At 41.0% G+C, this 13,305-nt stretch overlaps 1 pseudogene; it reads left to right on the forward strand.

Moving 5' to 3' along the window:
* The first annotated feature begins 1,186 nt into the window (after window positions 1-1,186).
* Window positions 1,187-1,540, forward strand: LOC108177364 (large ribosomal subunit protein eL34 pseudogene; annotated as a pseudogene).
* The last annotated feature ends 11,765 nt before the right edge of the window (window positions 1,541-13,305 follow it).

The following is a 13,305-nucleotide window of genomic DNA, read 5'->3' on the forward strand; positions in this document are numbered from 1 at the left end:
ATTTCATTTGTATAGTTTCTATTTCTTTGCTTAAGTTCTCCATGCATAGTTGTAATGGTTAGCATTTTGTCAGCTTTGATGGGTTACAATGCTTAGTTTTTTGGTTAAACTCTATTGTAGATGCCTCTGTGAAAGTATTTGCAGATGTAAATCAAAGTTACATCACTGAATTTACATAAAGAATATTTTCCTCCATAATGTGACTGGTCTTTATCCAACTAGTTGAAAGTTTTAAGAGCAAAGGTGATTTTCTTCCTGGAAAAGAAGAAATTCTCTTAAGACTACAACATGAAAATATTATCTGAGTTTACAACCTATCCTGCAGAATTCAGACTCAATAATTTATCAACAATATTTACTTGATTTTTCTAGCCTATTGAGCTGCCCCACAGATTTCAGATTTGCCTGAGTCTCTCTGTTTAAATACACACACACACACACACACACAAGGGTACTTTAAAAAGCTTGTAAAAATATACATTACAAAAAATTACATTTGGATTTGATTTTTTTGGCATTAAACAAGCTGACCTTTTAAAAACAGCTTCAGATCCATCTATCTATCTATCTATCTATCTATCTATCTTAGAGAGAGCTTCCAGGCACTGGTTAACAACCCAATTGTCTGCTAAAGTTGGAGCTGGGCCAGACGGATGGCAGGACTCAGGAACTCAATCTGAGTCTCCCATGTGGGTGGCAGAGAGCCAAGAACTTGGGCCTCCCAGGGTGCATATCAACAGGAAGCTGAATCAGAAGTGGAGGTAAGACTTCATCCTAGGCACTCCAGTATGGGATGCGGGCAACTAAACCACCACACCACACAACTGTCCTTAAAGTTATGCTTTAAGTCCATGTTTCCACAACTTTTTTATATAGTTCCAGGTATGCGTGTGAAAGTGTGTGTGTGAATGTGTGTGAATGTGGAGACAGAGTGTGTAGAATTGGCTCATACAACTGGGGGAGGGGAGGATGATGGCTGGAGTATGAAATTCACAGGACAGGTCACAAGCTGGAAATTCCAACAGAAGTCAATATTGGAATCTGGAGGCAGAATTCCTCCTTTGCTAGGGACTTCAGTCTTTTTTCTAAGGGCTTTCAACTGGTTGGATGAGGTCTGTAGCTTACAGAGGGTAATTTGCTTTCCTCACAGCCTACTTTTTGGGGACGGTGCCTAGAGGTGGCCACAATGGTCCAGCGTTCGACATACGGCTGGAGGCTCTCCTGCAACACAGCCTAATACAAAACCAGACTGTCCTAAACTCCTGGTAACAGAATTCTTTACCTTTATACTAAGAAGGTTGGGAAAGCACCAAACTCTGCATGTGGCATGTGCCCAGGCAGACTTTGTGGGGTTTGTGCTATGAGACCCAAAGTTCTGATGAGATTGTCTAAAACGAAAAAACAGGTCAGCAGGGCCTATGATGGTTCCATGTGTGCTAAATGTGTCCATGACAGGATCAAGCATGCGTTCCTTATGGAGGAGCAGAAAACTGTTGTGAAAGTGTTGAAGGCACAAGCACAGAGTCAGAAAGCTAAATAAAAACATGGAACTTTGAAGTAATTAAAAGTGTTAATCCCATCTAAGAAAATACCTTCACAGTGATATATAGACTGGTGTTCACATCAACAACTAACTATGCCCTAAATAAGTACACAAACAAAATAAACCATCACAAGCACCAGACCTGATAACTGCTGTGTAGAAGTATGGACTAGCATGAAGGTAACAAAGTACAGCAAGCTTGTTCTACAACAAACGCTAAGATAATACTTCAGGCTAAATAAAAGTGTTATTTTTTGGAGCAGCCATTGTGGTGCAGTGAGTTAAGCAACTGCTGGGGATGTTCACATCCCATATTGAAATGTTTCTTTTGAGTCCTGGCTACTTCATGCTTCCCATCCGAACTTCCTGCTAATGAGCCAGGGAGGCAGCAGATGATAGCTCAAATATTTGGGTTCCTGCTTCTGATGTGGGACACCCAAATGGAATTCCTGTCTCCTGGCTTCAACCTGGCCCAGCCCTGGCTGTTGTGTGCATTTGGGGAATGAATCAGCAGATGGAAGACCTCTCTCTCTCTCCCTCTCTCTCTCTCTCTCTCTCTCTTTCTCTCTCTGCCTCTCCTTCTCTCTGTGCAACTCTGACTTTCAAATAAATAAATAAATCATTAAAAGAAATAACATTTACTATGAGTTACCACAGGTCTTTACAACTATTAATAATCTGAGAAAAATTTTTTTTTTGACAGGCAGAGTGGACAGTGAGAGAGAGAGACAGAGAGAAAGGTCTTCCTTTGCCGTTGGTTCACCCTCCAATGGCCTGCACGGCCGGCGCGCTGCGGCTGGCGCACCGCGCTGATCGGATGGCAGGAGCCAGGAGCCAGGTGCTTCTCCTGGTCTCCCATGGGGTGCAGGGCCCAAGCACCTGGGCCGTCCTCCACTGCACTCCCTGGCCACAGTAGAGAGCTGGCCTGGAAGAGGGGCAACCGGGACAGAATCCAGCGCCCCGACCGGGACTAGAACCCGGTGTGCCAGCGCCGCTAGGCGGAGGATTAGCCTAGTGAGCCGCGGCGCCGGCCTAATCTGAGAAATTTTAAGTAAAATAATTTTATCATATATTCTTCAGTCAATACTCTGTGATGTTTTTGATAAGACTGGATAAATGGATGAGATTAAAAACCTAACATCACAATCAAGTTTCAGTTTTGAAAATTAGATAAGATTTGTCAAGCATCTCTCCTTCTAGCAGCAATAGAAAAATTATCTCCCCTCAGAATTGTAATCAGGACAGCACTAACAGGGTTTAGTTCACACACTTTGTAAATGAAAGTAGGACCTGGAGGTCCAATCTACTTTGAAACGTAAGATGAAGAAACTGAACCCTGAAACAGGAGACACAGCACAACACTCTCCAACCATGAGAAGCTTCTATGATTTTCCTATTGTGCAGAAAAGCAAAACTCACAGCTGTCAGAGAGCCTTATCTGTAACTGCTGATATTATCCTATTGTTTGTGTCTTTCTTTAGGACTATTTATGTGCAGTTAATTAAGCTCTGAAATAGTGTGGGGAACCTGTGGGCGGATTCCTGGCAAGAATCTCTGCATGTCTTCTTGGCCAAGACCTGAAATATTACTGAGTAAGCGCCATGAAGGTTTGAAACTGCTAAGAGGAGTGATGCCTGAACAAAGCACAGACCCCGGTCATTATCATGGGTAATTATATCTGGCATCACAAATGGTTCAGCTGTCTCCTAGCATCATCAAACCCCATGTGAGCAAAAGTTACTTCATCTTTCCCAGGACCCCTTCCACGTAGTAAAAATACTCCCCACCCTGCTACCCACACAAGCAATTTTCTTTTTAAAAATTAATTAGTGTATATATTAAAAGCCAAAATTGACAGAGAGTGGGAGAGAGAAAGAGAGACAAAAATAGAGGGAGCAAGTTTCCATCTGCCATTGCACTCTGCACACACCAGCAAAACAGCTGAGCTGAGCCAGTCTGAAACCAGGAGCCAGGAACTCCATCAGGGTCTCCCACATGGGTGGTAGGGGCCCAGCTACTTGGGTCATCACCTGCTGCCTCCCAGCAGCATTAGTGGACAGCTGAATGGGACGCAGAGTAAGCAGGACTCCAACTGGAAGGCTGATAAGGGCTCCAAAGTAGCAGCTTCACCCATGGCCTTGCAACCGGATCCTCACAACTGTCTCAACTACCTGTTTTCTCTCAGATACCCCATCAGATCAATCATTAAAATTCTGTAGACTTGACTTTGTGGGTTGCACATCTTACTCACCTCACAATAATGTTCAATTCCAATGAGCCATCATAACTAGAGAACATTGTAGCTGGAACAGAAGCGTTGACTGCACCTGACCTCGCTGGCATCTTGGCTCGGCGGCACAGTGCACTGCAGGGCTTCAGGGGTTTCTCCTCCTGGCCATGTGCCTGACTGGGAGCTGCACTTACTGCCCCTGCCCAGCAGCACCAAGACAGAACGGGACAGAATAGTGCTAGCCTGGGAAAGATCCAGCATTCAACATTTAAAGCATGGTTTCCAATGATGGATTGTTCTGGACCAGTAAAAAAAAAAAAAAAAAACCATAAATTGAACTGTCAGAAACCAGGGTCCATTTATACAAATGATGTTGATATCATTCACTCCATTGCTACTACCATTTTCCTGTCTCTGTCACAAAGTTATTGCAAAAATTTTCTAACTGGTACCCTGAATATTATCTTGTTGATGCTGTTATTTGCAGTACCTTCCCCACAGCTGCTTGAAGAAGTGTGATTACAGCATTCTTTTGTTGAAAGTCCCCCCACAGTTCTCCATGAACTGTTCTTCCAGGAGAAACTCCATGTTCTACAGTCCCCTGGGCCATGATGCCTTGCCTGATCTGTCTTTCTTTCCAGCTTCACTTCCTGTCACTTCCTTCCATAAGCATGTGATCAAACATGTGTCTACACGCACACACACACTCACTTCATGTTTTGCGACTTTGTTCTGGTCTCAAATCAGTCACTACTCATTGTTATGATTCAATTCAAGATCACTGTCTTCAGAATATATGAGCCATCTTCCTTCCCTATGTCTTTCTGTGCCCTCACAATCCAGGTATCTTTCAGATATTGTAATTATCAGTTTGCACCTTTCTGTCCTATAGAAAGTAAGCATTTTGAGGGTGGAAACTATGTATTCATCTTTTTTATCCTTAGTACATGTTACTCAATAACAACAACTGTTTGTTAAATATTTGAATCTGTGGAATCAGTATTTAAGCAAGTATGCGTAATGATAGCTATATTGTTTTCAGTATATCGGCTTCAATATAGAACTGCACTTTCTTTGCACCTCTGAAAAGAATCCCTGATTCAGTAAACAGAGTAGAGTAGCTGTGACACAACAGACTAGTAAGGCTAGGTGGCCAAAGGGGACACAACCTCCACCTTGCTACTGGCATACAGGCTCTGAAAGTCTTCACTGGCCAAATGCACCATCTGAGAGTCTCGAGGCTGCCTTTCTATTTGGAAGCCTAATCTAGCCCATGTGGAGACCACGTGGATGTGTCCTGAGACTACACAGAAAGAGAGAAAAAGATGCTGTGAGAGTTCTCAGTTATGCTAATCTTACCTTCCACCACCTGTGTCAACAAGTGCTCCCTGTCTACACAAGCATTTGAGAAACTGAGCCACAACTGCCCGGCTAGTTCCTCCTAAAATTCCTGCCAAGGTTTCTGATCTACAGAGATCTTGAAAGACTAAAGTAATTATTGCTATTTTAGGACACTAAAGACGATTTATTAAAAGTCACAGGAAGCTGGAACATTCATTTTAAAGAGTAATTAAAGATGATTTATTATAAAACTTTGAATTAATTAAATATTTTTAAATTAAATAACATGTAATAATTAAAAAGTATTTTCATTTTAAAGTGCCACATCTCCACATATGTATACATAAATACTACTTCAGGAGAAATAAAATATTACATGTCAATGACACAATATTCCATAATTTTGGAAAAATTTGAAAAAAAATTTGGAAGACAGAATTGTTTTTCTAGTTATATATATAGTAGGTATATATATATATAGTTATATATATAGTTATTTCTAGTTATATATATAGTTATAATGGAAGAATAACTAGAAAAACAATTCTGTCTTCCAAATTTTTTCCAGTAAAAGATGTGGCGTATCACATTTTGTGAAACCTGATATGATAGTTTTATGGCAACCAAAAAAAAAAAAATCCATAGTGATTCTTGCATAACATTAAGTAACTGGACTGTGACCCACTGAAAAACATGGCATACCACACAGTGATCTGAGGAGAAAAGTTGTTAATATCAAACAGATCATTAGATAGGTAGTGAGAAGTAGAGCAATAAGACCATGACCATGATCACAAACATTCTGACTTGGGACGCATTGTCAGAATGCTGGTCACCAAGTTCAGTGATGAATGTCTAATTCCTCCAAGATCAGAGCTAGGCTGGAAGGTAGCACAGAGGATGCATGGCTTTCAAGGCTCCAGCTTAAGACTGTTTGACTTCATTATGGTGCAGAAGTGATATGGGTGAATAAGCCACGCTTCACACACTGAATGTGGATCTTTCCCAGGCGAGTGTTGTGAGGTCTGGTCCTATGCCCTGATGCCAGTCAGCCCTGTGGTCATGAGAGGAGACGCCTGATGCTCTGCAGTCTCTGGGCTGCTGAGCTAGGATGTACGAGAGGTCACGTGTGTTCAATGTGGTTTCCACTTAGACACTTTCAATTGGGGATACAATCCCATGGTAAATCAGAAGGCTTCTGTAAGCTAGCAATCACTGTTACTTAAAGAAAGGGCATAATGCATAAATTCACAATACATGGAATGGGGAGAGACTAAAACAAAACCAATTCTATGACTCATCCTCTTTGATAAAGTAATTTTCCAGGGTCTAGAGCTTAAAGTTCCAGAAATTTCAACCTGCTTGGTTGCAATGTCAACTCACAAATAGTTATCAAAGAGGTTAAAAATTTGTTACTTTCATAATAATCTGATTTTCAGTATTGACATCCATCAGATACTACAAGGAAGAAACAAGAATGCAAAGCACAGGAGAGAAATATGCTGAAACAGGGAACATAAAAGATATGATCTGAGTCACTGATGCTGGGGAAGAAATGCAAATGATAAAAAGTATATGTTGAACTTTCACTATAGCAGGATTGAAGTTAGCAGACTCCAACACCTTTACTCACATAAGACAATGCCCATAACTACTTGGGGAACAAAATAGAGCTGAAATAGAAGGAGAAAGATAATGTTGAGCAGCTCAGTGCCAAAAAGACTTGAACATGTCCCCAGATAGGAGAGATGGGAAACTATAATCCATTTTAGTTGAGTTCAAGAAAGTGAAGTTTCTCAGTTTTATTACAAGGAATCATCCAGTTTTGAAAATGCCTTTCGTCACTATTGTCCAGCTCAGGATATCTGATGGCCCCGAAACCTGGAGAGTGCCAGACAAAATGGAAATCACAATGAGGCAAATGTAATCAAAGGCCAAATGGGTGTGGGCAGGTCCATCCCATGGTCTGAGTATGGGGCTGGGCACGTCTAGAGAGGCAGAGGAAAGGGTTTTGGAGATGCACCTTGCTCCAGAAGAACTGGCCTCTGCCTAGGGGCTCTGCTACCAATTCTGAAGAGTTTCACTACTCTCGATATTAGATGCAAATTTATAGATAAAAAGAAGCATTTCTCAATCTACCTCTAATCCTCTTGCCCATAGCTGGTGGGGAGCATTTCAGCTACGAGGTTGGTTTCATTAGTTAAAGATGATATAGAAGCGGTTCACAAGTGGTTGGGTGATAAGATTTCTTATTCCAGTTCTTGAAAATCATCAATCCACCACAGCTGCTTGAAAGTATATGATTAACAATGACAACAGGTATTGCCAAACACATGCCGTCCTTTCTCTCAACAGGAAGCTGGATCAGAAGTGGAGGTAAGACTTCATCCCAGGCACTCCAGTATGGGATGCAGGCAACTAAACCACCACACCACACAACTGTCCTTAAAGTTATGCTTTAAGTCCATGTTTCCACAACTTTTTTATATAGTTTCAGGTATGCGTGTGAAAGTGTGTGTGTGAATGTGTGTAATGCAAAATGTAGCATCACTGTATCACTTCCTCACAAAGCTGACAGTAATATAATTGAGAAGGACACATGTAGCATAACAGGACGGTATTTGTCCAGGGTTATATATTTACGCCTATGCAAACTAGCAAGATACACTTAAAGTATTATAAAATGGGTCAAGTATTTGCCCTGGCAATTGAGACACTGGTTAAGAAGCCCACAGCCCATATTAAAGTGACTGGGTTTGATTCCCATCTCTACTCCCAGTGCCAACTTCCTGTTAAGGCACACCCGGGGAAGCAGTGGGGTAAATGGCTCAAGTACTTGGTTCCCTGCTGCATGTTCAGGAGGCCTGAATTGAGTTCCCAGCTCACAGCCTCAACTTTGCCCAGCACAGGATACAGGATATTGTGAGCATGTGTGGACTCAATAAATAGGTAGGAAATCCCTTTCTCTCTCTCTTTCCCTCTCTCTCTCTTTCCCTCTCTCTCTCTCTCTCTCTCTCTCTTTCCCTCTCTCTCTCTTTCCCTCTCTCTCTCTCTCTCTTTCCCTCTCTCTCTAGCCCTGTCAAGTAAATGAATAAATAAATACTTAAAATATATATGTCTTGTTAGCTAATTCTTTAAAATGTTTTTATTCATGATGTTTGACAGACTCTGACATTCTAGGACGGGCTCCTGCTTATTGTGTTAAAATAATTCTATAAAACTTAGAGAGGGAATTAGAAGACCCACATAGGAAGGAAGTTGAACCCAACAAAGATTTGACATTGAAACAACTCTCTAAGTTATATATAATCAGGTAGTTATGTAAAGTAACATTTACAACCATGTGGGAAAGGCTAGTGTTTCATTGTTTTTAAATAGATATTTTTTAACCAAGAAAATCATTTATCAACATGTGCTTTAATGGAAAAATAAAAGCCTATTTATAATCCATGTTTTTCTAATTATGGGTCATTGAAATGTTCTTTTTCAATAATTGACAACATTGCCTTCTATTATCCTGCTAAGTAAATTTCTCTGATTCTTAAAAGCAGTTGTGGAGAAAAAAAATTGAGGTTTTAAAATTCATACAAATAAATTCATTAAGAACTAAGGAAGAAGTGAAGTTTCTTTGTACTTCATTTCTCTGTGATGACACCACTAGAAAGGTTATGCAATTCAACACTAATGTCTCAGATATGTGTGGTCCTCAGTATTGTACAAAGCCCTCTCATATACCCACAATTTGCTTCTCATACATCCTTGCATAAATAGCAATTGTTTCTATTTGGCACATGAGAGAAATAAAGTTAAATTTAAATGTTAATGTACCCCATGCCTGTTATCTCTATTTCAAAGAGAAATTTAATATGCTTTATAGGAACAAATGCAACTTATTACATATAAAACAGTAAGCTGGCTACTGCAATGTATATAAGGATGAAAGCAATGCATCTTGTGGCTACATGTAACTTGTACTCTAAAAGGAGAGACAGGGTGAAATAAATTGACCAAAACAAAGCTATATTACAACATCAAACTTAGGGTTTTGGAGTTGAGGAAAATCTCGTCTGCTTTTAAGGCTCAGAAAAAAAACATATTTGAAGTGGACTTTTAAAAATAGACCACATTGTTCTCCTTAACAAAATAAGAAAAGTTCAAAAGATAATGATCTTCTATGCGAGTACAACATTTTGTCTCCTGGAGAGACTGAGGGAATGAGTGAGTACATCAGTGAATTACCCACCAGAGATGGAGAAATGACTGCCTGAGTGCTAAAGTCTGATTTGTGGTTTGCACTCCAAGGGGGCAATTAGTGAAAAAAGGGAGGCACGAGGAACATAGGAGAACATCAGACTGCAGCTCCAAATCTCTGGTGTTAGCTCCCTCCCTTCAGTTGTTTTCACATAATCCTTGAGATCCAATGTAAATATTCCAGATACAAGTCCTTATATCCCAAGTCCAGCTTTAGCCACACACTTGAGAGACCCCAAGTCCTACTCAGAACACCTGATCTTTACCTAGGCTCCATGGTTAATTTTCTTCGGCATGAGGTGTCAGGCACACAGATATAAACAGAGAATTTCAACATTAACATTGACAAACTTTCTGGATTGGAAATTATGAGCTCATTGGTACATTCTGTGCTTTTCAGCCTAAGAAGAAACAAGGAATCCTAGTGAGCTACCTGCTTACTCTGTCTTCCTCTCTTATAAATTCATTGCTATAACTAGTATGATCTCAGTCTCTTCCTTTGAATGAATCACCTTTTCCCACATATTAGATGACACCTGTCAGCAGTCTCTAAGTTCATCTGGTTGGAGATGTGGCTTTTGAAGCCATCAGGGACCAGGTTGAGCACCCCTGGTTCATCATTGACATCTGAACCTACAATTTACCAGTTTCCTCATAAAAATTGGAAGGGGATTTGGTATAAAAAAGTCACTGTGCATTGGACAATATTCAAACAGACAGATGACAGTGAGCTGGAAATTGTATTTCTAGAACTCAGTAATAATGCATACATAACAAACCTAAGAGTAAGATGGAGCAGGGCTGTGGTACCACAAGTAACTGATTATGTAACCTTGGATGAATTACTTAAATTCTTAATCTTAGGAAATGAATACAAAATTCTTTCTGGTCATCTGTACAGACACATCAAACCCAAGTTGCAAAATCACAATGACTTCTTTGCCAACACTCAAGTCTAATTCCATTCTTCAATTGCTTGGTTTGTGGCCAGCACCACTTTTTCTCCTGAGTAAGTCAGAAATCCAGAATTTTCCTGGCTCCTTTCTCATTTTGTTCAATGAGTAACTTTTTAAAAATTTGGACTCCTGGGGTTGGCTTAGAGCTCCAGTAGGTTAAGACGCCACTTGAGGTGCCAGCATCCCATACTGGAGTTCCTATTTGTGTCCTGGCTGCTCAGCTTCTGATCCACCTCCCTGCTAATGTGCCCAGGGAAAGCAGGCAAAGATGACCCAAATGCTTGAGCTCCTGCCACCCATGTGGTAGACCCAGGTGTTGTTCTGGCTTCCTATCTTCAGTCTAGACCAGCCCTAGCCATTGTAGTCTTTTAGGGAATGAAGCAGCGAATGAAGGAATATTCTCTCTGTCTCTCTCACTTTCTCTCTCTATCACTCTGTCTATCAAATAAATAAATCTGTTTCAGTGGCCTCCTAAAATTATTTCTTGTATTCCTCAATCTAGTCTAGATTCTCTTTTTCTTAGTTCTGGTCCTTTCTGTTTCTGGCTTGATTTACTTAAACAACCACATTTCTAGACATTTCTCCCTTCTTTATGATTCTACTTGCAATCTTCCCTCCATATGACACACAGAGAATGTCTGTAAGATGTACATTTGATCGTGTAACATTTAGGCCCAGTATTTTCCAAAAATCGGCCAGGTCCTACAGCATACAATTAAAGCTTCTTCTCTCTGTCTTCCGGTAGCCTCATATTCCACATCAAACGTTGTCCTTTGTAATATTCTCCTGTCTCCAGTCTTTGAAATTCTTCTTTGCCATTTCCTCTGCTCTTCTCTTCACTGGGTCCGTTCCGCACACGTGGGAGACATGTATGAGTTCTGGGTTCAGTGTGTCCTAGCCTGGTCCCAGCTATTGTAGGAATTTGGGGAACGAACCAACGAAAGGACTCTCACTCTGTCTTTCTCTCTCCCTCTCTCTCCCTCCCTCCCTCAAAACTCAAAATAAAAATTAGAAAATAAACTTAAATAAAGAATATATCCCAGGATGGATGAAGTAAGTCATTAGTACATCCATGAAACATCACTAATTCAGTAGGGTTGTCTCTTATGTAAAGTCAGTCCTGAGTTCCTACATCCTGCTGTAGAATACACGTGTCACAGTACATAGCTCCTTATTACCTTAGATACAAGCGTTTGAAGGTTTTGTTCAAGAACCCTCCCAGGTTTTCATTAGCTCCTGTGGCCTGTTGCACTGTACTTGTACTGGGTCTCTTGGGGAGCTTTATTGTCCATTACATTACTTCCCTGCATGGACCAGGCACATCCATAATTAGGCTGAAAGTATAAACACTGCATTCTTGGGCGCAGATTGGGCAGCACCGTCACATCAGAGGGCATTGTAAGCTGAGAGATGGCAGTTAATGGTCTACAAAGCGTCAGGGCCGTGCCACTTTTGACTGAGTATTAACTGCCCTCTTTTCCTTTTGGAGCAGGAGAGAAAAATAAAATGCACCCTGTATTATTTAGCTTGGTTTATTGAAATTCTTTGTTTCCAAGTCCTTGTGTCCCTACATCTTCTCCTGGGAAAAGGGTATGATGTTTTGTCTGTGTTCTTAATAAATGTATAATCATTATTGCAAAGTCATTTGTTTGGTTTCCATTGAACTTTCAAAAGGTTTACAGATTCTGTTTATTATATTCTACTGACATTAACCTGTCTGTTTTACTTCCTTCCTTTCTCCATTCAACGGGTCTTCAAGTATCCCACATATCAGTCCACAGTTCTAACTGTTCTAACTATGGTTTCCCTTAACCAGGGCACCCACTCTTTTTTTTTTTTTTTTTTTTTTGACAGGCAGAGTGGACAGTGAGAGAGAGAGACAGAGAGAAAGGTCTTCCTTTGCCGTTGGTTCACCCTCCAATGGCTGCCGCGGCCAGCGCACTGTAGCCGGCGCACCGCGCTGATCCGATGGCAGGAGCCAGATGTTTATCCCGGTCTCCCATGGGGTGCAGGGCCCAAGCACTTGGGCCATCCTCCACTGCACTCCCGGGCCACAGCAGAGAGCTGGCCTGGAAGAGGGGCAACCGGGACAGAATCCGGCGCCCCGACCAGAACTAGAACCCAGTGTGCCGGCGCCGCAAGGCGGAGGATTAGCCTAGTGAGCCACGGTGCTGGCTGGCACCCACTCTTAAGGAAAACCTTATTTTGAACTAGGTCCTGGAAACTAGATATAAGCCATTCTCTTGTGAGTCCCCAATCCTGATACACTTAGAAATTCTGAAGTGAGAACTCATTAAACCATTATTTCTTTTTTTGTACTTTTTCCAATATTTTAAATGAACATGATGTGTTTTTATTCATTTGTCTACATGAATAAGTGTTTATAATGTTGGTGAGAGTCTCTAGGGGTCCAGACATTTGCTAATACAATCAGCCCCCTGTATCCATGGAATGCACATCTAAGTCTTCAGCTAACCATGATTGAGTCTGTAAAGAACTGTTCTTTTATTAATGTGTCCTAAACCAGAAGTGGAGAACCAGGATATTTACAACATCATTTGCAAGTCATATAAAATCATCTACGTAAAAATTACCCTACTACAGTTTATTGAATTTGAGTCCTGCCTATGGTTACCTTGGCAGGGCAAGCACCAAATGATTTTGGGGGCCTCCTATGGCCTATAGGCCAGATGTTCCCCAACACTGTGGGTCTAAACAATATAGAGTAACAGCTGCTTGCATAGCGTGTACATTGTATTAGGTATTATGAGGAATATAGAAATGAAAATAAAGTGTACAGGAGTATGTGGGTGGGTTATAAACAAATACAACACCATTTCATATAAAGAGCTTCGGTATTTGCTGATTTTGGTATCTGAGAAAGTATTCTTGCAGATATAGAGGGACAGACGACTGTATGACCCCATTTGGAGGCTCCATCAACACTTCTTAACTGCTTCCTTTGGATCCTTCCTCTTCATCGA

This window comes from Oryctolagus cuniculus, chromosome 5, assembly GCF_051225735.1.
Source record: "Oryctolagus cuniculus isolate XC-2025 breed Fujian yellow rabbit chromosome 5, ASM5122573v1, whole genome shotgun sequence".
Taxonomy (NCBI): domain Eukaryota; kingdom Metazoa; phylum Chordata; class Mammalia; order Lagomorpha; family Leporidae; genus Oryctolagus; species Oryctolagus cuniculus.